Raw genomic sequence first — 24,675 nt, 5'->3', positions numbered from 1 at the left:
AGTACTTGGATGGCAAGGAGGGCAGTCCAAGGTTAACATTATTTGTCAGTAATTGGGAAACTAGATAGTTCATATGTGCCCGCTTAATTTGATTCTCCTGTTTGTTAGGAAAAATACTCTTATTTATTTTTTATTTATTTCTGTCCTTCTGAAAGTTTACAGCATCTCAGGCCCCATGTGGCCAAGGGAAATTTTGTTGGCAATAAGCCAGGACAACTAGATATGGACAATAATGAGTATTAATCTTTGAAAAAAAATTATGACACTTAAATATTTTGTCTTCAGCCTTAGATTTCTTTTTTTTCTTGACATCTTCTCAAACAATTTTCTTGTACTTAATGAATGTCAAGAAAGTTAGAGTAATGAACATCTCATTCTTGGTATGAAGTATGAATACCATGAATAATCTATTGGTATAATGCATCACTGGTATCTAACAGGGACATATTCAGGCCCTGTGGTCATAGAAACCAGCAGTTTTAGGGAAGGAAATACTCTGTCCATTTATCCTGTCTCATTCCCCTTCATTTATAGATGAGACACTGAATCTGAATCAAGCTAAGTGGCATGCTCAAAGTTACATAGAAAATGTATGACAGAGTTAGGACTCCAGGATGGGATTCTTGGCTGTTGACTCAGAATCTCTCCCCCCGCCCCCAGTCATCCATACAGCATCACTCTGGACACTTGCAGCTTGTTTTCCAGGCCAGCCTTGGTGGCAGGGTATTGAGTCTGCTCCTGCAACTACCCAACAACAAAACTTCTGTCTTCTGATGCCATGAAAGAAGAGGGGTTTATAAACCAGATTAACTTCTTAGTGATGGATTGAGTAATTAAGCTAGTAAGGCTTCTCTTTATCAAGCCTCAGGTGAGCTGTCTAGAGAGCTAACGTTTATTAAACACTTATAGTAGGCAGAGTAGGGTCTCTATAGTGTTGTGTTTAGGAACATGAACTTGGGATCTCATAGCAGCTTTGTGGTCTTGGACAAGTTTGTTAACCTCTCTTTGCCTTTGTTTTCTGCCTATAAAATAGAGCTTATAAGACTACCTTCCTTAGAGAGTCAGTTTGAGTATTAAAGAAATCCTCTGCACAGCTACTCGGGAGGCTGAGGCAGGAGAATTGCCTGATCCCAGGAGGTGGAGGTTGCGGTGAGCCAAGATCGCGCCATTGCACTCCAGCCTGGGTAACAAGAGCGAAACTCCGTCAAAAAAAAATAAATAAATAAATAATTATCCTCTGCAAAGTATGTAGAATGTAGAATTGTGCCTGTTACAACGAGAGGGGTTGGCTCTATTATTATTGCTGTGTTAAGTGCATGATACACTATCTGTGTACCCTTTACAGAACCCCATGAGGCAGGCACTCTACTAATATTATCCCTACTTCGCAATGACCAGAATTGAATCCAGAACTTGCACTCATGCCTTACTCTCTGAGGCTAGATAAAACTGAAAATGGTTGAAAACTCAACAAAAAGGAAAAAACCACCATTCTGAAATATCTTATTACAAAGGGATTGTTTTTTTCAAAATGGAAACACATTTTAGCCCACAAAAGTTTATTTTGAACAAGGAAAAATAAACAAGTCTGTAATTGTGATTCTTGGAGTAACTCCATGTAACTCTCAATAGCACCTGAGAATGTGAGGTTATACACCCTGCAGATCTGGTTTCCGTGGCCAAATATTGCTCAAGCCCTGTTTTCTAATCCTCAATCTGCTACTTCACTAAGTCTGGGGCCTTAAGCAACTTTCTTAATGAAATCCCTGTTAGCTCCTATGTCTCGACTGTAAAATGACAGATGATGCAACATAAAGGGGCTAATGTAAGGATCAAATTAGCCTAATTTATGCAAAACTGTTGGAACAGTGCCTGACACAAGGCAAGAGCTTAATAAAAAGTAGTTATTATTTTATTATTAGATCTGAAGGTATTCTACCTTGTTTTAGGCAGTAGATGTAGCCATTGGAAAAGTTTATAAAAGGAACTGGGCTGGGCACGGTGGCTCAAGCCTGTAATCCCAGCACTTTGGGAGGCCAAGGTGGGTGGATCACGAGGTCAAGAGATCGAGACCATCCTGGTCGACATGGTGAAACCCCGTCTCTACTAAAGATACAAAAAATTAGCTGGGCATGGTGGCACGTGCCTGTAATCCCAGCTGCTCAGGAGGCTGAGGCAGGAGAATTGCCTGAACCCAGGAGGCGGAGGTTGCGGTGAGCCGAGATCACGCCATTGCACTCCAGCCTGGGTAACAAGAGCAAAACTTCATCTGAAAAAAAAAAAAAAAAAGCAACTGAACAGGGTCAATGTCAAAAGCAAGGCAATAGGAGAGGGATACTCAGAGTACAGTAATTCACCAGTACAAGAATTTTTTTGAACTTTTAAAAAGTGTACAATTGAACAATTATCCATGTTTCTACATGTATATGATTTCATTACATTCTCCTTTGTCGTTGATCATTGCCTTTTCTTTTTGTCTCAAGAAATTTTATGAGAAAATTTCGATACTTTTCATTTATTTAACAACAGTTTTCCTTTCATATCTGCTATTTAGTTTCTAGACTTAGAATTTAGTTTCTGGACTAAGAGCTATAAGTTTCAAATAGAACTCAGATTATTCATGGCTAGGTCTATAGTTATTATGACTACTCTCAGAATACATTTTTACTAAGTCAAGTTCTGGTTTTATAAAAAGAATTAAAGACTGAACCAGTTCAGATTCTTTAATTGTTCAATTGAAATGAAGATAATTCTGTAAATGATACATGAGAAAGGAAATGAATAAATAGATTCTTTTCATAGATTCTACCTGTTGATTTAGGATTTTTCTCAATAGTTGATATTTGCCATCAGTTGTCCTTTTTTTTAAAATAAAAATTAGACAGCAGAGGACTCAAGATGGCGCTGTGAGAACAACCCAGGATTGAAGCTCTCACTGGATGCGCAGAGAACGTGAGTCGGGGACGCATTTTCAGGCGGATCTTAGTTGCCCACAGAATGGGGAAATTCCCAGGTATAAAAGAGACACAGGATGCCAGGCAGAGGTCATGGCTGGTGTAGCTGGCAGCCAGTGCAGCTGCGGCCCGAGCCGGAGCGCAGAGGTGCTCCACAGCGCTCCATACAAAAGCGCACTGTTATGGGTGCCCTGTTGAACTGGCAAACTGAGACCTGAGAGGGCTGAACCTGAGACTGAATGGGACTTGGACAGTGAGCCAGCCCAGGAAACCCCAGGGACACAGCGTTTGGGGTACCGCAGTGCAACAAACAAAACGGCGATTCCAAACGCTCCCGGTGAGGAGGTTTTCTTAAAGTGCAGCTCCATGGGGGAGGGGGGTCTGCCATTACCGAGGCAGTCAGCCCCTACTGAGGTACACGCCCATTGCTGACACAGCCTGCTGTTGCCAAGGCAACCCGGTACAACAGAGAGACTCCACCGCAGGGTGTAGCCCGTGGCAACAGGGCAAAGACTGCAGCAGAAGGGCAGAGCCTGCAGCAACAGGGCAAACCTCACACCAGCAGGGCGGAGCCTCGGCAGGCAAATAGTGACTAGACTGCCTACTAGCTGGGCAGGACAGTGAGGTGGACACTCACAAGGAAAGCCCCAACACCCCCCCCCAGACAGAACATCTGAGAAATAAAGGGTTTTTTTTATGAGTTATGTTGCAGCAGAATTAAACATAGCAGCCTAACAGCCCTGAATGAACAACAGAGCTCACAGCTCAGCACTTGAGCTCCTACAAAGTACAGACTGCCTCCTCAAGCAGCTCCCTGACCCCTCTATATCCAAAAGACTAACATTTGGCAGGCATCATTCTGGGACAAAGATAGCAGAAAAAGAAACTGGTAGCATCCCTCGTTTTTCTGCAGCTGCTATAGGTGCACCCCAGACAAGCAGGGCCTGGAGTGGACCTCAGCAGTTGTACAGCGAAGGGGCTAGACTGGTAGAAGGAAAACCAAGTAACAGAAATACTTCATCATCAACAATCTGGGTGTCCACTCAGAGACCCAATCGAAAAGTGAGCAACTACACAGACGACAGGTGGATAAATCCACAAAGATGGGAAGAAACCAGCACAAAAAAAAGGAAAACACCCGAAACCAGAACACTTCGCTGCCTAGAAAGGACCAAAACTCCTCAGCAGCAAGGGAACAAAGCTGGATGGAGAATGACTGTGACGAAATGACGGAATTAGGTTTCAGAAGGTGGATAATGAGAAACTTTTGTGAGCTAAAAGAACATGTTTTAAATCAATGCAAAGAAACTAAGAACCTTGAAAAAAGATTTGAGGAAATGATAACAAGAATGGACACCTTAGAGAGGAATATGAATGAATTAAAGGAGCTGAAAAACACAATACGAGAACTTCGCGAAGCATGCACAAGTTTCAATAGCCGAATTGACCAAGCAGAAGAAAGAATATCAGAAGTCGAAGATCAACTCAATGAAATAAAACGAGAAACCAAGATCACAGAAAAAAGCACAAAAAGGAACGAACAAAGTCTCCAAGAAATGTGGGACTATGTGAAGAGACCTAACCTACGTTTGATAGGCGTACCAGAATGTGACGAAGAGAATGAGTCCAAGCTGGAAAATACTCTTCAGGACATTATCCAGGAAAATTTCCCCCACCTACCAAGGCAGGCCAACACTCAATTGCAGGAAATACAGAGAACACCACAAAGATATTCCGCAAGAAGAGCAACCCCAAGGCACATAATCGTCAGATTCAAAAAGGTTGAAATAAAGGAGAAAATACTAAGGGCAGCCAGAGAGAAAGGTCGGGTCACCCACAAAGGGAAGCCCATCAGACTCACAGCAGATCTCTCGGCAGAAACACTACAAGCCAGAAGAGAGTGGGGGCCAATATTCAACATCCTTAAAGAAAAGAACTTTCAACCCAGAATTTCATATCCAGCCAAACTGAGCTTCAGAAGTGAAGGAAAAATAAAATCCTTTGGGAACAAGCAAGTACTCAGAGATTTTGTCACCACCAGGCCTGCTTTACAAGAGCTCCTGAAAGAGGCACTACACATAGAAAGGAACAACCAGTACCAGCCATTCCAAAATCACACTAAATGCTAAAAAGCATCAACATAATGAAGAACCTACATCAACTAACGGGAAAAACAGCCACTTAGCATCAAAATGGCAGTATCAAATTCACACATAACAATATTAACCCTAAATGTAAATGGACTAAATGCACCAATCAAAAGACACAGACTGGCAAATTGGATAAAAATCCAAAACCCATCAGTGTGCTGTATCCAGGAAACCCATCTCACATGCAAGGATACACAAAGGCTCAAAATAAAAGGATGGAGGAAGATTTACCAATCAAATGGAGAGCAAAAGAAAGCAGGAGTTGCAATTCTCATCTCTGATAAAATAGACTTTAAAGCAACAAAGATCAAAAGAGACAAAGAAGGCCATTACATAATGGTAAAAGGATTGATACAACAAGAAGAGCTAACGATCCTAAACGTATATGGACCCAATACAGGAGCACCCAGATACATAAGGCAAGTTCTTAACAACTAACAAAGAGACTTAGACTCCCACACAATAATAGTGGGAGACTTTAACACTCCACTGTCAATATTAGACAGATCAACCAGACAGAAAATTAACAAGGATATCCAGGGCTTGAACTCAGACCTGGAGCAAGCAAACCTGATAGACATTTACAGAACTCTCCACCCCAAATCCACAGAATATACATTCTTCTCAGCACCACATCACACCTACTCTAAAATTGACCACATAATTGGAAGTAAAGCACTGCTCAGCAAATGCAAAACAACTGAAATCATAACAAACAGCCTCTCAGACCATAGTGCAATCAAGTTAGAACTCAGAATTCAGAAACCAACCCAGAACCACACAGCTTCATGGAAACTGAACAACTGGCTCTTGAATGTTGACTGGATAAACAATGAAATGAAGGCAGAAATAAAGAAGTTCTTCGAAACCAATGTGAACGAAGACACAACATGCCAGAATCTCTGGGACACATTTAAAGCAGTCTCTAGAGGAAAGTATATAGCAATAAGTGCCCATATGAGAAGAATGGAGAGATCCAAAATTGACACCCTATTGTCAAAATTGAAAGAGCTAGAGGAGCAAGATAAAAAAAACTCAAAACCCAGCAGAAGACAAGAAATAACTAAGATCAGAGCAGAACCGAAGGAGATTGAGACACGAAAAACCCTCCAAAAAATCAATAAATCCAAGAGCTGGTTTTTTGAAAAGATCAACAAAATAGACAGAACACTAGCCAGATTGATAAAAAACAAAAGAGAAAACAACCAAATAGATGCAATAAAAAATGATAAAGGGGAAATCACCACAGATTCCACAGAAATTCAAACCATCATCAGAGAATATTACAAACAACTCTATGCACATAAACCAGTAAACCTGGAAGAAATGGATAAATTCCTGGACTCCTGTGTCCTCCCAAGCCTAAACCAGGTGGAAGCTGAAACTATGAATAGATCAATAACAAGGTCTGAAGTTGAGGCAGCAATTAAGAGCCTACCACACAAAAAAAGCCCAGGTCCAGACGGATTCACAGCTGAATTCTACTAGACACACAAAGAGGAGCTGGTACCATTTCTTCTGAAACTATTCCAAATAATCCAAAAAGAAGGAATCCTTCCCAAATCATTCTATGAGACCAATATCATCCTGATACTAAAACGCGGCAGAGACCCAACAAGAAAAGAAAACTTCAGGCCAATATCCATGATGAACATAGATGCAAAAATCTTCAATAAAATATTGGCAAGCCAATTGCAACAGCAAATCAAAAAACTTATTCTTCATGAACAAGTAGGATTCATCCCGGGGATGCAAGGCTGGTTCAACATATGCAAGTGTATAAACGTAATTCACCACATAAACAGAACCAAAAACAAAAACCACATGATTATCTCAATTGATGCAGAGAAGGCATTTGACAAAATTCAACATCCCTTTATGCTAAAAACCCTCAATAAACTCGGTATCGATGGAACGTATCTCAAAGTAATAAAAGCTATTTATGACAAACCAACAGCCAATATCATACTGAATGGGCAAAAACTGGAAGCATTCCCTTTGAAATATGGCACTAGACAAGGATGCCCTCTTTCCCCACTCCTATTCAATATAGTACTGGAAGTTCTAGCCACAGCAATCAGGCAAGAAAAAGAAATAAAGGGTATTCAAATAGGAAAGGTGGAAGCCAAATTGTCTCTATTTGCAGACGACATGATAGTATACCTAGAAGACCCCATCGCCTCAGCCCAAAAACTTCTGAAACGGATAAGCAACTTCAGCAAAGTCTCAGGATATAAAATCAATGTGCAAAAATCACAAGCATTCCTCTACACCAATAACAGTCTTAAAGAGAGCCAAATCAAGAATGAACTGCCATTCACAATTGCTACAAAAAGAATAAAATACCTTGGAATACAACTTACAAGGAACGTAAGGGACCTCTTCAAGGAAAACTACAAACCACTGCTCAACGAAATCAGAGAGGACACAAACAGATGGAGAAACATTCCATGTTCCTGGTTAGGAAGAATCAATATCATAAAAATGGCTATACTGCCCAAAGTAATTTACAGAATCAATGCTATACCCATCAAGCTACCATTGACTTTCTTCACAGAACTGGAAAAAACCACCATGAACTTCATATGGAACCAAAAGGGAGCCCGCATAGCCAAGTCAATTCTAAGCAAAAAGAACACAGCGGGGGGCATCACACTACCGGATTTCAAACTGTACTACAAGGCTACAGTAATCAAAACAGCATGGTACTGGTACAAAACAGAAATATAGACCAATGGAACAGAACAGAGGCATCAGAGGCAACACAACATATCCACAACCATACAATCTTTGATAAACCTGACAAAAACAAGCAATGGGGAAAGGATTCCCTGTTCAACAAATGGTGCTGGGAAAACTGGCTAGCCATGTGTAGAAAGCAGAGACTGGACCCCTTCCTGACACCTTACACCAAAATTAACTCCAGATGGATTAAAGACTTAAACATAAGACCTGGCACAATAAAAGCCCTTGAAGGAAATCTAGGCAAAACCATCCAGGACATAGGAGTAGCCAAGGACTTCATGAACAAAACACCAAAAGCATTGGCAACAAAAGCCAAAATAGACAAATGGGACCTAATGAAACTCCACAGCTTCTGCACGGCAAAAGAAACAGTCTCTAGTGTGAATCGGCAACCAACAGAATGGGAAAAAATTTTTGCAGTTTACCCATCTGACAAAGGGTTGATATCCAGAATTTACAAAGAACTCAAACAGATCTACAGGAAAAAAACAAACAAGCCCATTCAAAAGTGGTCAAAGGATATGAACAGACACTTTATGAAACAAGACATATATGAGGCCAACAATCATATGAAAAAATGCTCATTGTCACTGGTCATCAGAGAGATGCAAATCAAAACCACATTGAGATACCATCTCATGCCAGTTAGAATGGCGATCATTAAAAAATCTGGAGACAACAGATGCTGGAGAGGATGTGGAGAAAAAGGAACACTTTGACACTGTTGGTGGGAGTGTAAATTAGTTCAACCATTATGGAAGACAGTGTGGCGATTCCTCAAGGCCTTAGAAATAGAAATTCCATTTGACCCAGCAATCCCATTACTGGGTATATATCCAAAGGACTATAAATCGTTCTACTATAAGGACACATACACACGAATGTTCATTGCAGCACTGTTTACAATAGCAAAGACCTGGAATCAACCCAAATGCCCATTGATGATAGACTAGATTGGGAAAATGTGGCACATATACACCATGGAATATTATGCAGCAATCAGAAATGATGAGTTTGTGTCATTTGTAGGGACAGGGATGAATCTGGAGAACATCATTCTCAGCAAACTGACACAAGAACAGAAAATGAAACACCGCATATTCTCACTCATAGGCGGGTGATGAAAAATGAGAACACATGGACACAGAGAGGGGAGTACTAAACACTGGGGTCTATTGGGGGGAAAAGGGGAGGGCCAATGGGAGGGGTCGCTGGGGAGGGATAGCCTGGGGAGAAATGCCAAATGTGGGTGAAGGGGAGAAAGCAAACAAAACACACTGCCCTGTGTGTACCTATGCAACTGTATTGCATGCTCTGCACATGTACCCCAAAACCTAAGATGCAATAAAAAATAAAAATAAAAAAATTAAAAGTAAATAAATAAATAAAGAAAATAAAAATTAGAACAACTGCAATTATTTTTAAGAACAAGAAACACATAAAAACATGGGAGCTCTGATGAAATCAAAAGTAAAGACTAAAGCAATTAGAAAAAAAATCTCACCAATTTGCTCCGTGATTAGATTATTTCAAATAAACATGGGAAAATTTTACTTTGTTCTTCTGCTTCTGCTGCTTTTTTTTTGAGACAGAGTCTCACTTTGTTGGCCAGGGTGACGTGCAGTGGCGTGATCTCAGCTCACTGCAACCTTCACCTGCCGGATTCAAGTGACTCTCCTGCCTTAGCCTTCTGAGTAGCTAGCAAATGCCACCACACCAGGCTAATTTTTGTATTTTTAGTAGAGATGGGCTTCACCATGTTGGCCCAGATGGTCTCGATCTCTTGACCTCGTGATCCACCCGCCTTGGCCTCCCAAAGTGCTGGCATTACAGGTGTGAGCCACTGCACCCAGCCAATTTTACTTTTTTAACAGTTTCTTTTTACCTCACTTTCATGCTAACTTCACTTTTAACAGAGTGAAGATGATTATTATTTTCAAGGGTACTTTATAGCATAATGCCAAACATAAAACCAAATCATTCCCACAAAATCACCCAGTACATCCACAGGTATACACTTATATCACCTTTCACAAAATGCTGACCTGGTGAAAATGTTTTTTCACCACCTATTTTAATTTTAATTGTCTTCTTGTCAGAAAGAAGTACCTTAACTAAAATGTGTTACAAAACCTCCAGTATTTCTTCTGTGTTCTGTGTTGTCCTGTGGTAGCCATATAATAATCATCCAGTGCCCATTGGGTCATGCCTTGTCCTTTTTGGTCAATGTTCATGGAATGGCATACAGTTGAACCTACTGTTCACCTTTCTTAGCATTAGTAGCATTCGCCTTTTTTTTTTTTTTTGAGTTGGAGTTTCACTCTTGTTGCCCAGGCTGGAGTGCAATGAAGCAATCTTGGCTCACTGCAACCTCCGCCTCCCTGATTCATGTGATTCTCCTGTCTCGGCCTCCTGAGTAGCTGGGATTACAGGTGCTTGCCACCATGTCTGGCTAATTTTTGTATTTTTAGTGGAGATGGGGTTTCACCATGTTGGCCAGACTGGTCTCAAACTCCTGACCTCAGGTGATCCATCCACGGTTTCACCGTGTTGGCCAGGCTGGTCTCGAACTCCTGACCTCAGGTGATCCATCCACGGTTTCACCATGTTGGCCAGGCTGGTCTCAAACTCCTGACCTCAGGTGATCCATCCACGGTTTCACCATGTTCGCCAGACTGGTCTCGAACTCCTGACCTCAGGTGGTCCTCCTGCCTTGGCCTCCCACAGTGCTAGGATTACAGACATAAGCCACCATTCCCAGTCAGCATTGCTTTTTTTCTTTTTCTTTTTGCAGTCCCTTTTAGTTCTTTTACAGCAATCAATTTACTTTTTCCTTCCTCTCCTGTTTTGTTTCTTTCTTGTTTCATTAATGGTTTTATTTTCCCTCATTTTTCAATTGGCCTCAACACAGAGTCAAGAAATTGTCTTCATCCCTCCAACTGAGAAGATGGAACCCACACAGGTAGATCAGCCCCACTTTGTGCCCATTGATTTGGGGGAGAGATAGGCAAAGAGTTTTCACTGGACTTACTTTGTTCCTTTGGCACCTCTGTGTTTTCTCTTTCTCTGCTCCAACCTGTGTGCCAGTACCAGATATTTACCTGGATTTTATAGGTAGCTTTTATGTCCGTGCTTCAAATCAGTTTGTCTTGTATCTTTATGTAGTTCCAAAGTCCTTTTATGGCTGTTTCTCTTTCACCTCAAGTGATGTAGGTGAATTTGTAAATTTTATAATGTGCTGTGATTTTACATCTTTCTGTCATTTTTATGGGGAATCCTATTCTGACCTTCCCAAACACTTTAGTATTTATTTTCTCCAGCTTTCTGATACTTAATCATTGCAATATTATATTGCATTTTAATGCCTACTAAATTAGATGAACAAAATTGGAAAATGCAGATAATAAAAAAGGAGAGTTAAAGCACTCAATCTCACTACACAGACTTGATTAATAATAGTATTTTCATTTTGATTTATAAACTTTGTCTGCACATGTATGTATTTTACACATATGTGATTTAGTAAAATCAAGTTAGATCATAATGTGTGTATACTTTATAACCTGCTTTTTAGCTTAATGTCCTATAAATAGCTTTTAATATCAATAAACGTATTTATTATAATTTTTAATAGTGGCATGCTATTTTATTTTTTGGAAGTGTCCCATCACATTCCAGTTATTTATTTTAAGTTATATTTCAGGTACACAAATATGACAATAATCCACAACTAACAATCACTATTACACATAGCTTTTGGCTCTTCCAAAACTGTAGCTGAACCAAAATTACAAAGGAAATAATAATTCCCTGCCTTATAAGTCTATAATACGCATTTGAAATGAACATTGTACACATCACTCTTTAAATTTCCACTATTTAAATAAACTTGCTTCTTGCTTATTAATTTGTTTACTCTAACTTGGGTTGATAGTAGTGCTACTTGCAGAGGATAATGCATTTCTAAACTGTTTCTATGTTTTGTTTTAACAGTACCCATAGTAGAAAAATCAGTTTCACAAAGATATGTTGACAGGAACAGAAGAAATTTTGGAATAATTTCAGAAACACACAATATTTATTTAAAATTCTTACTTGAAACAAGTGATATAATATTTTAAAAATATATATTCAATCCATCAGTAGTCACTTCCAACAATTTATCCTGTCTATAATTTTTTTCCTTTTGATAAAAAAATGGATTCTGAGATAATGTGATATTTTTCTTTCTGTGTCTCGCTGATTTCACCTATTGATCTGTTTGTCTGTTCTTTCATCAGTGCCACACTGTCTTCACAACTGGAGCTCTATTGTAAGTCTTGAAGTTGGGTAGTGTCAGTCCTCCGACTTGGTTCTTCTCTTTTGATATCATGTTTACTAAAAAATTTCAAATATAGAGATATACAGAACAAAATGTCGATTAGCAGGGTAGCTGTGGGAGGAAATGGGAGATATAGGTAAGAGGATACAAAGTAGCAGATATGTGGGGTGAACAAGTCTAGAGTGCTAAGGTACACTGGGAGGACTATAAGTAATACAATTGTAATATACATGGGATTCATGTGAAATGAGTAGATTTTGCTTCTCTTGCCACAAAAACAAAAAGAATGGGTAACTACATGAGATGATGGGTATGTTAATTTGCTTCACTACAGAAGCTTTTTGCTATCAATTTGTATCTCATAACATCACCCTGTATATTTAAATAAATACAATAAAATATATTTATAAAAAAGAAAAATGTATTCAAGAAAGATCAATTTTCAATTTTTGGACTTCTGAATTTTATATTCCCTCAGAAGGAATATAAAATTTGTAAGGTGAAATTGGTAACAGCTTGTTGCAGATGTGGAATATCAACATCATCAACCATTTTCTTGTAGTTGTCAAATTAAGTTATGTACCATCACTATCTGTAAAGACTTTTTTTCTAAGCTTTTAATGTTTATTTTTGCCTTTTAATCTTACCTGCCATTTTAAAACATGTTGCAGTTTTTCTTTGCATAGAATTATCATAATCATTACATTATTAAACATATCATACAAACAAGTCATTCTGGTCATAGGCATATCTTTGAAAAGTTGAGATTAAACTGGCTTCCTGTCTTGATGAAATGCAAACAGTTTACTACCTATTTCAAGTGTTTTCAACAGAGCTTTTCCAATGGAATAATTGGTTATAAAGAATGTTTCGTGAAGAGGACCTTTAAATCCTTTGTTAGTTGTATTCCTAGGTATTTATTCTCTTTGTAGCAATTGTGAATGGGAGTTCACTTTTGATTTGGCTCTCTGTGTGTTACTGGTGTATAGAAATGCTTGTGATTTCTGCACATTGATTTTGCATCCTGAGACTTTGCTGAAGTTGCTTATCAGTTTCAGGAGATTTGGGGCTGAGATGATGGGGTCTTCTAAATATACAATCATGTCATCTGCAAATAGAGACAATTTGACTTTCTCCTTTCCTATTTGAATACCCTTTGTTTCTTTTTCTTGCCTGATTGCTCTGGCTAGAACTTCCAATACTATATTGAATAGGAGTGGTGAGAGAGGGCATCCTTGTTAGTGCCAGATTTCAAAGGGAATGCTTCCAGTTTTTGCTTGTTCAGTATGATATTGGCTGTGGGTTTGTTGTAAATAGCTTTTATTATTTTGTGATACGTTCCATTGATACCTAGTTTATTGAGGGTTTTTAGCATAAAGGGCTGTTGAATTTTGTCAAAGGCCTTCTCTGCATCTATTGAGATAATCATGTGTTTTTTTGTCTTTGGTTTTGTTTATGGGATGGATTACATTTATAGACTTGCACATGTTGAACAGAACTACAAACCACTGCTCAATGAAATAAGAGAAGACACAAACAGGTTGAAAAACATCCCATGCTCATGGTTGGGAAGAATCAACATCATGAAAATGACCATACTGCCCAAAGTAATTTATAGATTCAATGCTATCCCCATCAAGCTACCAATGACCTTCTTCACAAAACTGGAAAAAACCACTTCAAACTTCATATGGAACCAAAAGACAGCCCAGATAGCCAAAACAATCCTAATCAAAAAGAACAAAGCTGGAGGCATCATGCTGCCTGACTTCAAACTATGCTACAAGGCCACAGTAATCAAAACAGGGTACTGGTACCAAAACAGAGGCATAGACCAATGGGGCAGAATAGAGACCTCAGAAGCAACACCACACATCTGCAATCATCTGATCTTTGACAAACCTGAGAAAAACAAGCAATGGGGAAAGGATTCCCTGTTTAATAAATGGTGTTGGGAAAACTGGCTAGCCATGTGCAGAAAGCAGAAACTGGACCCCTTCTTGACACCTTACACTAAAATTAAATTCAGATGGATTAAAGATCTAAACATAAGACCTAACACCATAAAAACCCTAGAAGAAAATCTAGGCAAAACCATTCAGGACATAGGCATAGGCAAGGACTCTATGATTAAAACACCAAAAACAATGGCAACAAAAGCCAAAATAGACAAATGGAACCTAATTAAACTTAAGAACTTCTGTACAGCAAAGGAAGCACCCATTAGAGCTAACTGGCAACCAACAGAATGGGAAAAACTTTTTGCAATCTACCCATCTGACAAAGGGCTAATATCCAGAATCTACAAAAAACTAAAACAGATTTACAAGAAACAAACAAACAAACAAACCCATTCAAAAGTGGGTGAAAGATATGAACAGAAACTTTACAAAAGAAGACACTGATGAGGCCAACAAACATATGAAAAAATGCTCATGATCACTGGTCATCAGAGAGATGCAAATCAAAACCACATTGAGATACCATCTCACACTAGTTAGAATGGTGATCATTAAAAAATCTGGAGACAACAGATGCTGGAGAGGATGTGGAGAAATAGGAATGCTTTTACACTGTTGGTGGGAGTGTAAATTAATTCAACCATTGTGGAAGACAGTGTGGTGATTCTTCAAGGACCTAGAAATAGAAATACCATTTGGCTCAGCAATCCCATTATTGGATATATATCCAAAGAATTATAAATTGTTCTATTATAAAGACACATGCACACCTATGTTCATTGTGACACTGTTTACAATAGCAAAGACCTGGAACCAACCCAGATTTTCATCATCGATAGACTGAATAAAGAAAATGTGGCACATATACACCATAGAATACTATGCGGCCATAAAAAACAATGAGTTTGTGTCATTCGTAGGGACATGGATGAATCTGGAAACCATCATTCTCAGCAAACTGACACGAGAACAGAAAACCAAACACCATATGTTATCACTCATAGGCGGGTGTTGAATAATTAGAACACGTGGACACAGGGAGGTGAGCATCACACACTTTGGTCAGTAAGGGTGGGCTAGGGGAGGGACAGTGAGGGTGGTGAAGGTGGGGAGGGATAATGAGGGGAGAAATACCAGATGTAGGTAATGGGGGGATGAAGGCAGCAAACCACCTATGCAACAATCCTGCATGATCTGCACATGTACCCCAGAACATAAAGTACAATTAAAAAAGGAATGTTTCAGTTTTCTCAATTTTTAAATATATTTTCTTGAGTTAGAGTTGACAAACCAACTTTAGCATATTGCATGTTGTAATGTGATCCTATAGAGCATGACCAATATGAAGCTCACACCACATACAACTTGTTGTATAAGCCACATGCATAATGGTTTATACCCTGTTCAATGAGATGGAAGTCACAACGTGATACTACACACTACACTCCACACTTGATCTTAGTCAAAAAGCTGAGAAGCTGTATGCTTTACTTTCATTTTCTATATTTATGTTTTCATGAAATGGCAAGGAAGGAAGGAAAGAAGGAAGGGAGGGAGGGAGAAAGGAGGGAGGGGAGGAGGAAGGGAGGGAGGGAGGAAGGAAGGAAGGAAGGAAGGAAGGAAGGAAGGAAGGAAGGAGGGAAGGAGGGAAGGAGGGAAGGAGGGAAGGAGGGAAGGAGGGAAGGAGGGAAGGAAGGATGGATTCCAGTACTGGTCTGTGGTCTATGGTTTGAGTATCACAAACCTGTCAACCGTTATGACTCCATGTTTGACAGACAGGCTGTATTCTGCAGCTAGAGGTACAGGGAGTCAGGTCTAGTCTTCTGAGAAGGGGAATGGAGAAAGCAAGGTCACTCAGGCTGAAAGAGTCAGTAAAGAAACCACAGCCCAGTAGTATAAACTGGGTCAGAATAAATACAGGAAGAGGAGAGGTAGCATGCTTAGGGGTCCTAGAAAAAGTATAGAAATAAATTCTAAATCTCAATCAGTAATGGGTGAAGGATGGTAGTATATTCAATATCAGGTTAGGATTGATTTAGAAACAATATCACATGCAATGTAATGGATATTGTTTGGCTTGCATAAACCTTCTTTATTTAATTCTTCCAACAATGCCTATTAAATTTAACTGCCATTTTACACACAGGAAACTAAGTTGCAGCATGGTGAGCAATATGATTAAGATCATGTAGTTAGAAAGTGGTAGATGGTCTGTTCAGGGATGTCTGAGTCCAAACTATAGTTTTCTACTAAACAGGGCACCTTTGGTGACTGCGAGTCTGACTGAGTCTCTAGGTAAACTTGAGTCAATCAGCAAGAGTGGAATGAGATGGAGGCAGAGTGCATTTATGAATGAATGCATGGGGCTTCCACAGCATGGCTTTTCACAAAGCTTGAAACTCCATGTGTATGCAGTATCCGATCCTCAGTAGTGGCCTCCAGTGACACATGTGGTATGGTCAGAGGAGCAATTGTGACACGATGGTGACAGATTCCACCACCAGGTGTCCTTCATGGTTAATCTTTGCTTTAAAAACATCTTGCTTCTATTGAACAGTTATTCTTTTATTCTCCTTTTTGTGATTTAAAAAGAAGTTGACTCAGAACCTTGGAAAGGCAAGAAAATACAGTTCTCTGCTTCTCCCCTAACACTGTGCAAGCCTAAAAAATGACAAGTGGCTGGGAATCTTACAACAATGCTTGTACAGTATGCCCACTTGAGTCGAGTATTTTGAATCTAGAGAAAGTATTTATCTACTAAAGACCTTGAATTTCTCTAGTTAGGGATGAATTGGTTCTGTGACTCTGATTTAAAGTAGAAAGCAATAAAAGAACAGAGCACATTTTGAAATTCACCAAATACTTACTGAGGGCCAGCTCTGTGCCAGGCACTATTCCAGGCTCTGATAAGTGAATATGGTAGAAAATGCTTATTATAATCCTAGATTTTGTATTCTGTAGGTACTCTAGTACTAATCTACCTGCAAATTTCAATTGGGTGTGTCAGCCAGGTTTCCTAAGAATAGACTCCTATCAGCAGAGTCTTCCAAGTTCATGGATGGTCCAATAATCTGGCATGAATTTAGGGTGGAAGGGTAAAGGCTGCAGACATTGCTAGATTCTTATATCTTGTTCATGCTAGGGTATATGATGTCTCTAAAATATTAATGCCTTTAATTTCACAGATGAGAATCAATTTCTAATACCATGTCATAAGCCACTCATATTTTTAAAACTTGGACATGTATTATGCTAATTAGAAAAGGGTCTGATATCAACACCACTGATTGCCTTTGAAGGGTGAGTTTTGTGATTAGAGCGCCATTTCATTGCCACTCCTAATTAAAGTGGAAGGAACATAAGTTTCTATTTAGCTTAATGCAATGAAAAAGTAATTAATCAATATTACACCATCTACACGGAAGTAGGTAAACTACAGATATTGTAGCACTAGTCCTAACCCTCAGGTCTTCAGATTCAGTGGACCTCAAATGGGATCCAGAATTCTGCTTTTTAACATTCATGCCCAGTTGAAGAAAGGCCTCCCTCTGAGTTTTGAGAATCACTGGATTATTCTGGTAGAAGTACTGTAGGAGGCTAGAAGAAAATGAAAGGTGGTAGCTAAGCCAACTCTACACCCAGTAAATGGACTACTCAAAAACAGAAGTAATAAACTATTGATACAGGAACTGAAGGATCTCACGGGCATTGTGTTAGGTGAAAAAAAAAGCCGACCTCAAAAGATTACAGACTCCATGATTCTGTCTACAGAATATTCTTAAGGTGACAGAGTATATGTCAATGAACAGACCAGTGGTTGCCAGGGATTAGGGATGGGGTTGGACTGTAAAGGGGTAACACGAGGGAGTTTCTTTTTCCACCGTAAGTCAAGGGATTTATGGTGGTGGTTATATAAATCTCTACATGTGATGAATAAACCGATTATCTGAGGGTTAGGACTAGTGCCACAATAGCTGTAGTTCACGTACTTCTACATAGATGGCGTAGTATTGATTGCCTTTTAGTTGTATAAAGCTATAATAGAAACCTATGTTGCTTCCACTTTAATTAGGAGTGGAGATGAACTGGCACTCTAAGCACAAAACCTACTCTACAGAGCAATCAGTGGTATTGATATCAGACCCTTTTCTAATTAGATGGAAACTTTCTACAGTCTCAAGTGTTTGGGGGATGGTGGAACTGTTCTAAATTCCAATTGTGGTGGTTACATAAACCTCTACATGTGATGAATAAACTATATATACACACACAAAACATAGTGAGAGCATTTAAAAACTAGTGACATTCAAATAAGTTCTGAGGTTCAGCCCGTGGTGTTATACAAATGTCAGTTTCCTGGTTTAGGCAGTTAAACTGTGGTTATATCCAATATGCACGTGAGGGAAGCTGGCAGAAGGATACCTAGGAGCTCCTTGTAGTATTTTAGCAACTTGTCTGTGAATATAATATTATTTCAAAATAAAAAGTAAAAACAAAAGAAATCAACAATAACCAGCCTATGTTGAAGTTGCCAATGTATTAAGGATTAAAGGTAGTGTCTGAAAAGACAAACGGGGAAGGTAAAACCCATGGAGGTTGAGAATATGACAGAAGCTCACACAGACACCCTGCGTTCAGCTGTCTGTTCTTCTTTCTAGTTGTGACCTCGGGCAAATTAGTTAACCTCTCTGTGCTTTAGTCAACTTGTCTTTGAATTTGGGAAATAGTATCTATGCTGAAGGGTTACTGTGAGGCTGAAGTGAGATGTGTACAGAACACATACAGAACGTTTGATACATAGGGAGGACTCCAAACCATGTCATTTTGTTGTTGTTGTTAGCAATGTGGAGACAGAATCATCAAGACTTACGTTAAAGTGAGTGTGAGGACCAGAGGCCAGTGAGGGATCCTGGAGGAGAGGACAGAATCATCATGGGTAGACTTAGAGCAGGTAGCTGTTTGGAGGAGGAGAGTCGTCTTTTGTACGGAATACACAAATGAAGCTCACCTGTTGGCTTTGGGGAACAGGGTATCAGGAAGACACAGAAAAGAGAATTAACTAAATATAGTGAATTGCACTACCTCCTCTTCTTAACAGGTTCGAGCCAAGAGAACAAAAACTGAAGTGCTTAAAGCTGATCTCTGGAATACCGACAGATGAAAATTTGTATATATTTATGGTGTGCAACATGGTGTTTTGATATATGTGCATCTTGTGGAATGATTAAATCCAGCTAATTAACACATCCATCACCACATATACTTATCATTTGAAGGAAAGTAAAGTTGTGTAGAAGATAAGGCAGGTGTTTACTTTTGTTTTGAGTGCTTTACAGAGGTAGTGCTAATGGAAATTGCGTTGATGATTTCACTAAGTTCTTAAAGAACAAAGTCTAATACAGTTATTCAAAGATAATTGAATGAGCAGGGACCGGGGATGCTGAGGTGAGTACAAATGGTTTACCTTCAAGAAGCTTATATCCTAATGACAGAGTCAGACTCAGTGAAATACACAGTTACTATGAAATCCAATCAGGCTGTGAGACAAGAATTTAAAGTGGTTGGTGAGGAAAGGCTTTGCAGAAGAGGTCATCCTGAACCTGCCTTTGAGCAAGTCTTTCTCTGTAATGGGAGGGTCTGTGGGGTCTCTGGGGCTAAGAAGCAATCTATGGTTTAAAAGTAGCCGCATGATAATATAATTTTGGCCAATATTGCTGGCTAATTGTGGTCCCGCCATACTCACTCATAGACTCTTCCTGAGATCTGAAAACTCATATCCATTGGAAAGGGTAAGAGTCCTGGTCTCTTATTTAATGGTCACTTCACCTTTTATAGAGTTCCTTGTTGGGCAAAGAAATGGAGCTCCTCCATCCCCACATTAGGGAACAGAGGGGAGGGGGTTTGGGGAACACAGGACTGGCCAGCCCTGATCTCCGTCATCAGATGGACATCCTGTTCACTTCCTCTTCCCATCATGAGTTTCTGCTTTCTGGAGTAATAGGTGAAGGAAGTGCAGTCTGGGCCTAGCCTCTTGGGGGCCAAGTTTGCTCTTTCCTGATCCTTCTCTGATTTTACTGGATACCCCTAAACACACCTCAGCTTTTGCATTATTAATGGAAGGTCCTGTTGATGGGTACTGTCATAAAATGGTTTGTTTTTCGGAAAAGCAAACTAAAAGATATGTAAACAATGACGTTTGCCAAGTGTTGGAAATAGAATATTTCAGAATGAAGCACTATCATTTAAGTGTGAAGAACATAGAGCTAAACAAAGAAGCTGCGTCTTAGAGATGTTCTATTCCAGGCCTCTGCTTTCCATCTGAGAGTGAATATTCAAATTTAAACTATTTTATTAATATTATTCTTTAAATCTCTCTGCCAGAATCTCCAACAAGAGTCAGTAAAATAGCTAAGTAGTTCACTGAATCTATCGCATAACTGTTAAGATGTGCCATTATTTTGTATAACACTAAGAAAGAAAATTCTGCCATTTAACCTGTAATACTGTAAGATTTCAAAGATGTTACATAGTAGGAAGAAAGTAAACAGTTAATATAGTATGGTATGTCTTTAGATGGAAGATAGATTTTCCTTTTTAGACTTAAGATAATTGGAGAAACTGAATATTTTATAATTAGGCTGAAGTTTGAATTCCATTTCTGCTGTTGTGTGACCTCAGGAAGTGACATTTCTTTAAACTCTATTTCTCCCTCTGTAAAATGGGATTATACCCACCTTCGTTGGGTTGAGGCGAGGAATGAATGATTTACTGGATGTAACGCTTCTATCCCAATCCCTATCCCATGGTGTACATTTAAAAAATTAGTTTTTCTTCTCCTTATTTTAAACCGATGTTATTCTTGTGTTAATTTAAGTCAAGTTCCTCCAGTGTCAGTCCTCTAAAGCACAGGCATAGTTCTAAATTGAGATCCCTCATGAAGAGGAGTCTTAGTCATAGCAGAGCATTGTTCTTTCTTGCCATCTCTGTCTCCTCACTTTGTCCTCCTTTCTGCCTTGCTGGTTGAAATGTAGAATTCGATGATTAATTCACTGTATTGCTTTGCACATAGACACAAACATTCTCTGCTTGTTGAATAGTTGTATATGATCATCAAAAGGAGCAACTCTAATTTTTACCTCTTATGGAAAATGTCTTCTTCCTAGTTAATGCTATAGAATGTTCAATATTGCCTCTCCAATTTCCCTAAGATTTTAATCATACCCTCTTTAACTCATTGCTTCTCTTCTGTCACCAACTACCTCGTTTATTGAATTATCTCCTCGAAAGGATTTTTAAATTTTATTTCTTCTGTTTAAAACTTTTGGGCATCAAAGTATACTGTAAAGAAAATGAAAATACCCACAGAAGGGGAGAAATATTTGCAAATCATTTGTCTGATAAGGGTTTAGTATTTAGAATACATAAGGAAGCTTTCAAATCAACAATAAAAAGATAATCCAATTAAAATTTGGCAGAGGATTTGCATATATATTTCTCCAAAGAAAATATACATATGGCCAATACGTATGCGTACAACAGGCATCGGAAAAGATGTTCAATGTGATTGGACACTAGGGAAATGCAAATCACTACCACAGTGAGACACTACTTACCTTCACAAGGATGGCTGTCATCAAAAAGAAAGTAACAGGCGTTGGTGAGGATTTAGAGAATTAGAGCCCTCATACTTTGCCAGTGGGGATGTAAAATAGTATAGTTGCTTTGAAAAATTGTTTCCCAATTCCTCAAAAAGCTAAATATAAAGTTCCTACATGAGCTAGTTCTAGTCACTCTATTGTGCTCCTGAACACTAACACTTATTTCTTCTATGTGACTATATTCTTGTACCCACTGACTGGCTCCTCTTTATCTCTCCCTCCTCACTACCCTTCCCAATATCTGTTGACCACCATTCTATTCTCCACTTTCATGAGATCCTTTTTTTAGCTCCCTCATATGAGTGAGAACATGTGACATTTGTCTTTCTGTGTATGGGTTATTCCATCTAACATAAAGTCCTCCACTTCCATCCCTATTGTAGCAAATGACATGATTTTATTAATTTTTATGGTGGAATAATCTCTTTCTCTCTCTCTCCATATATATATATTTTTATGGTGGAATAATCTCTCTCTCTCTCCATATATATATATATATATATGGAGAGATTATTCCTAGCTCATATATATATTCCATTTTACATTGTTCCATTTTCCATTTTCTTTATCCATTCATCTGTTCATGTACACTTGAGTTGATACTAAGTCTTGGTTATCATGAATAGTGCTGCAATAAACATGAGAGTGCAGATCTCTTTTCGATAGTCTGAGTTCCTTTCTTTTGGATATATATCCAGCAGTCAGATTGCTGGATTAAAGCTTTCCATAGCAAAGAAAATAATTAATAAAAAAAATAAAGAGACCTACAGAATGGGAGACTATTTGCTAACCATTCAACTGATAGAGGATTAATTAACAGAATGTATAAGGAACTCAAACAACTAAATGCAAAATAAATCTGATTTTAAAATGGGCAAAATAGACATTTCTCAAAAGAAGACATACAAATGGCAACAGATATATGGAAAAATATTCAATATCACTAGTCATCAGAGAAATGCAAATGAAAACTACAATGAGATATAATCTCACTCCAGCTAAAATAGCTGTTATCAAAAGACAGTTGTACACCATTGGGGAATGTAAATGGGGACAGCCACTGCAGAAAACAGCATGGGGAGGAGGTTCTTCAAAACCCTCTTTAAAAAGTTAAAAGGGTAAATTGTATGGTTTGGTGTGTGAAACAAATCTCCATACAAATAATGTTACAAGATAACCAGTGATATAAATTAGCCCAGAAGAACTAAATGATAGTATAATGTCTTAGTGCATATGACAAAATAATTGTTGAATAATATAGCACAGGTGGGAGCTCAATAAAAGTAGAAGAAAACCTTGTGGAATAGAAAGTATTTGAGATGAATCTTAGAGAATAGGTAGAAATCAGTCAGAGAGAAAAAAGAGAAGACTATTTCATGTCGGGGAACAATACCTAAACAGGATGAAAGCAAACATTTTATTCGTGTTCAGGAGCAATAATTGAATAACCAGGCCAAACTGTGGTTAAATTAGGATGTAATGAGAAGGCAGCAGAGAAAAGTTAAAACGATCCCACGCCAGGTCTTCAATATCTGTGGCATCTGGACTTCAATTGGTAAGCACTGGAGAATCGTTCAAGGTGTTTAAGTGGGGATGTAGCAATCCTAATTAGTCGTTTGTAATGTAAGTGAAAGAGCAGGAGCAATTGAGAAACTAGACCTAAATTGAAGGCTAGAAAGAAGAGAATTGGATTTTAGAGACATGTTAGAGTAGACAAAGCTTAAAGTACATGAGGAACTTCATTAGAAAGAAAGAGTGAAAAAGGAAGAAATCAAACACAACTCCCAGCATTGAATATGGATGATGGGGGAGGAGGCAAATGGAGAGAGACAGGAAGCTGAAAAGGAGGTGCATGGGAACTGGACCACGGGCTCAAACTGAACCAGCTCTACAGTTTTACATTGCAGATAGGAGATCATTAGGAAATAATTTGCAAATACTCAGACATGCAAGCTTGGAAATCAGACGAGTAAACAGGATTGAAAATGAAATTACATAAATTAGTCACCTAAAATTGATAGAGTTATGGGAATGCATAAGAGTTTTGGGGGAAGGTGACACTTTGTAAGGAATGTGCACATTTGATTGTCAGAAAAAAATGAAACTAGTGAAGATGAAATTGTATGTCTAAGAAAGTAGAGAGACTTAAGAGTGGGCCATCTTGGACGCTAAGGAAGGGCACGTTTCTCAAAAGGCAAGGAAGCAACAGGTCAGTGTGGTTAAAAACAAATCTCACAGAATGAGAATTGAGTAGAATCCACTGGATTCAACAATTAAGAAGTCATTGGCAGCATTTGGGAAGACAATTTTAGAAAAGCATTAGAAAAGACAGATTAACTCACTGAAAAATGAACGTGATATGAAAACATTCAAACTTGAACGCAGACTCCTTTTGAGATGTTTGGTTGTAAAGGAGAGGAGACAGATTCAATGGTTTGCATGGGCATCTAGGCAAGCAGTTACCTTGGAATGGTGGGTGGTCTCAAGCCTATAGGCACAGCTAGATAAAAGGGCTACATTCATTCAGCAAATTCAACAAATTCTACCTTCCACGCGCTTGTTACTAAGTGCTGTGAATATAGAAGTAAACAACATAGACAAGAATTCCTGCCTTTGTGAAGTGTACAGAATTTAGATGCATTAGTCTCACTAGTGAGTACTCAAGAGGATGGTGCAGTTCAGACGCTTCTGTTCATTTAGAGCGAAGGTTCGTTCATATCACTTTTAATAACTCATTGACAATTGGGTGTTGTAAAAGGTTCTTCAAAGCAATTCTTGTCCAGCTTTGTTGGAAACAACCGCAACAGCCAATACAGCAGCAACAAATGTATGAGGTGCAGCATCAATGACAAGAACAATATTGCTCCACGAACCAGGTGAGATCAA

General features: G+C 38.8%; 1 protein-coding gene and 1 long non-coding RNA gene across 9 annotated transcripts in view; one reads left to right on the top strand and one right to left on the bottom strand.

Annotated features, from left to right (window-relative positions):
- The window catches only part of MS4A6A (membrane spanning 4-domains A6A), a 269,396-nt gene that overhangs the window by 17,585 nt on the left and 227,136 nt on the right, over positions 1-24,675 (top strand). For 5 of the 8 annotated variants that reach the window (XM_078341118.1, XM_078341123.1, XM_078341127.1 and 2 more), the window contains exons 5-7: positions 2,882-2,952; positions 10,761-10,811; positions 12,130-12,161. The exons of 2 other annotated variants lie outside the window; for them this stretch is intronic. The gene's annotated coding sequence lies outside the window, so the exon portion shown is untranslated. The remainder of the gene's footprint in view (positions 1-2,881; positions 2,953-10,760; positions 10,812-12,129; positions 12,162-24,675) is intronic. One more of the 8 variants, XM_078341119.1, reaches the window with a different exon arrangement.
- LOC118145510 (uncharacterized) lies at positions 11,909-24,605 on the bottom strand. The gene is made up of 3 exons (XR_004730679.3): positions 24,253-24,605; positions 19,002-19,146; positions 11,909-12,226 (listed from the first exon to the last, which is right to left on the bottom strand). It is a non-coding gene; the product is annotated as an uncharacterized LOC118145510 (long non-coding RNA).

Source organism: Callithrix jacchus, chromosome 10, assembly GCF_049354715.1.
Source record: "Callithrix jacchus isolate 240 chromosome 10, calJac240_pri, whole genome shotgun sequence".
Lineage (NCBI taxonomy): Eukaryota > Metazoa > Chordata > Mammalia > Primates > Cebidae > Callithrix > Callithrix jacchus.
This window is presented reverse-complemented; position numbering and strand designations above follow the sequence as displayed.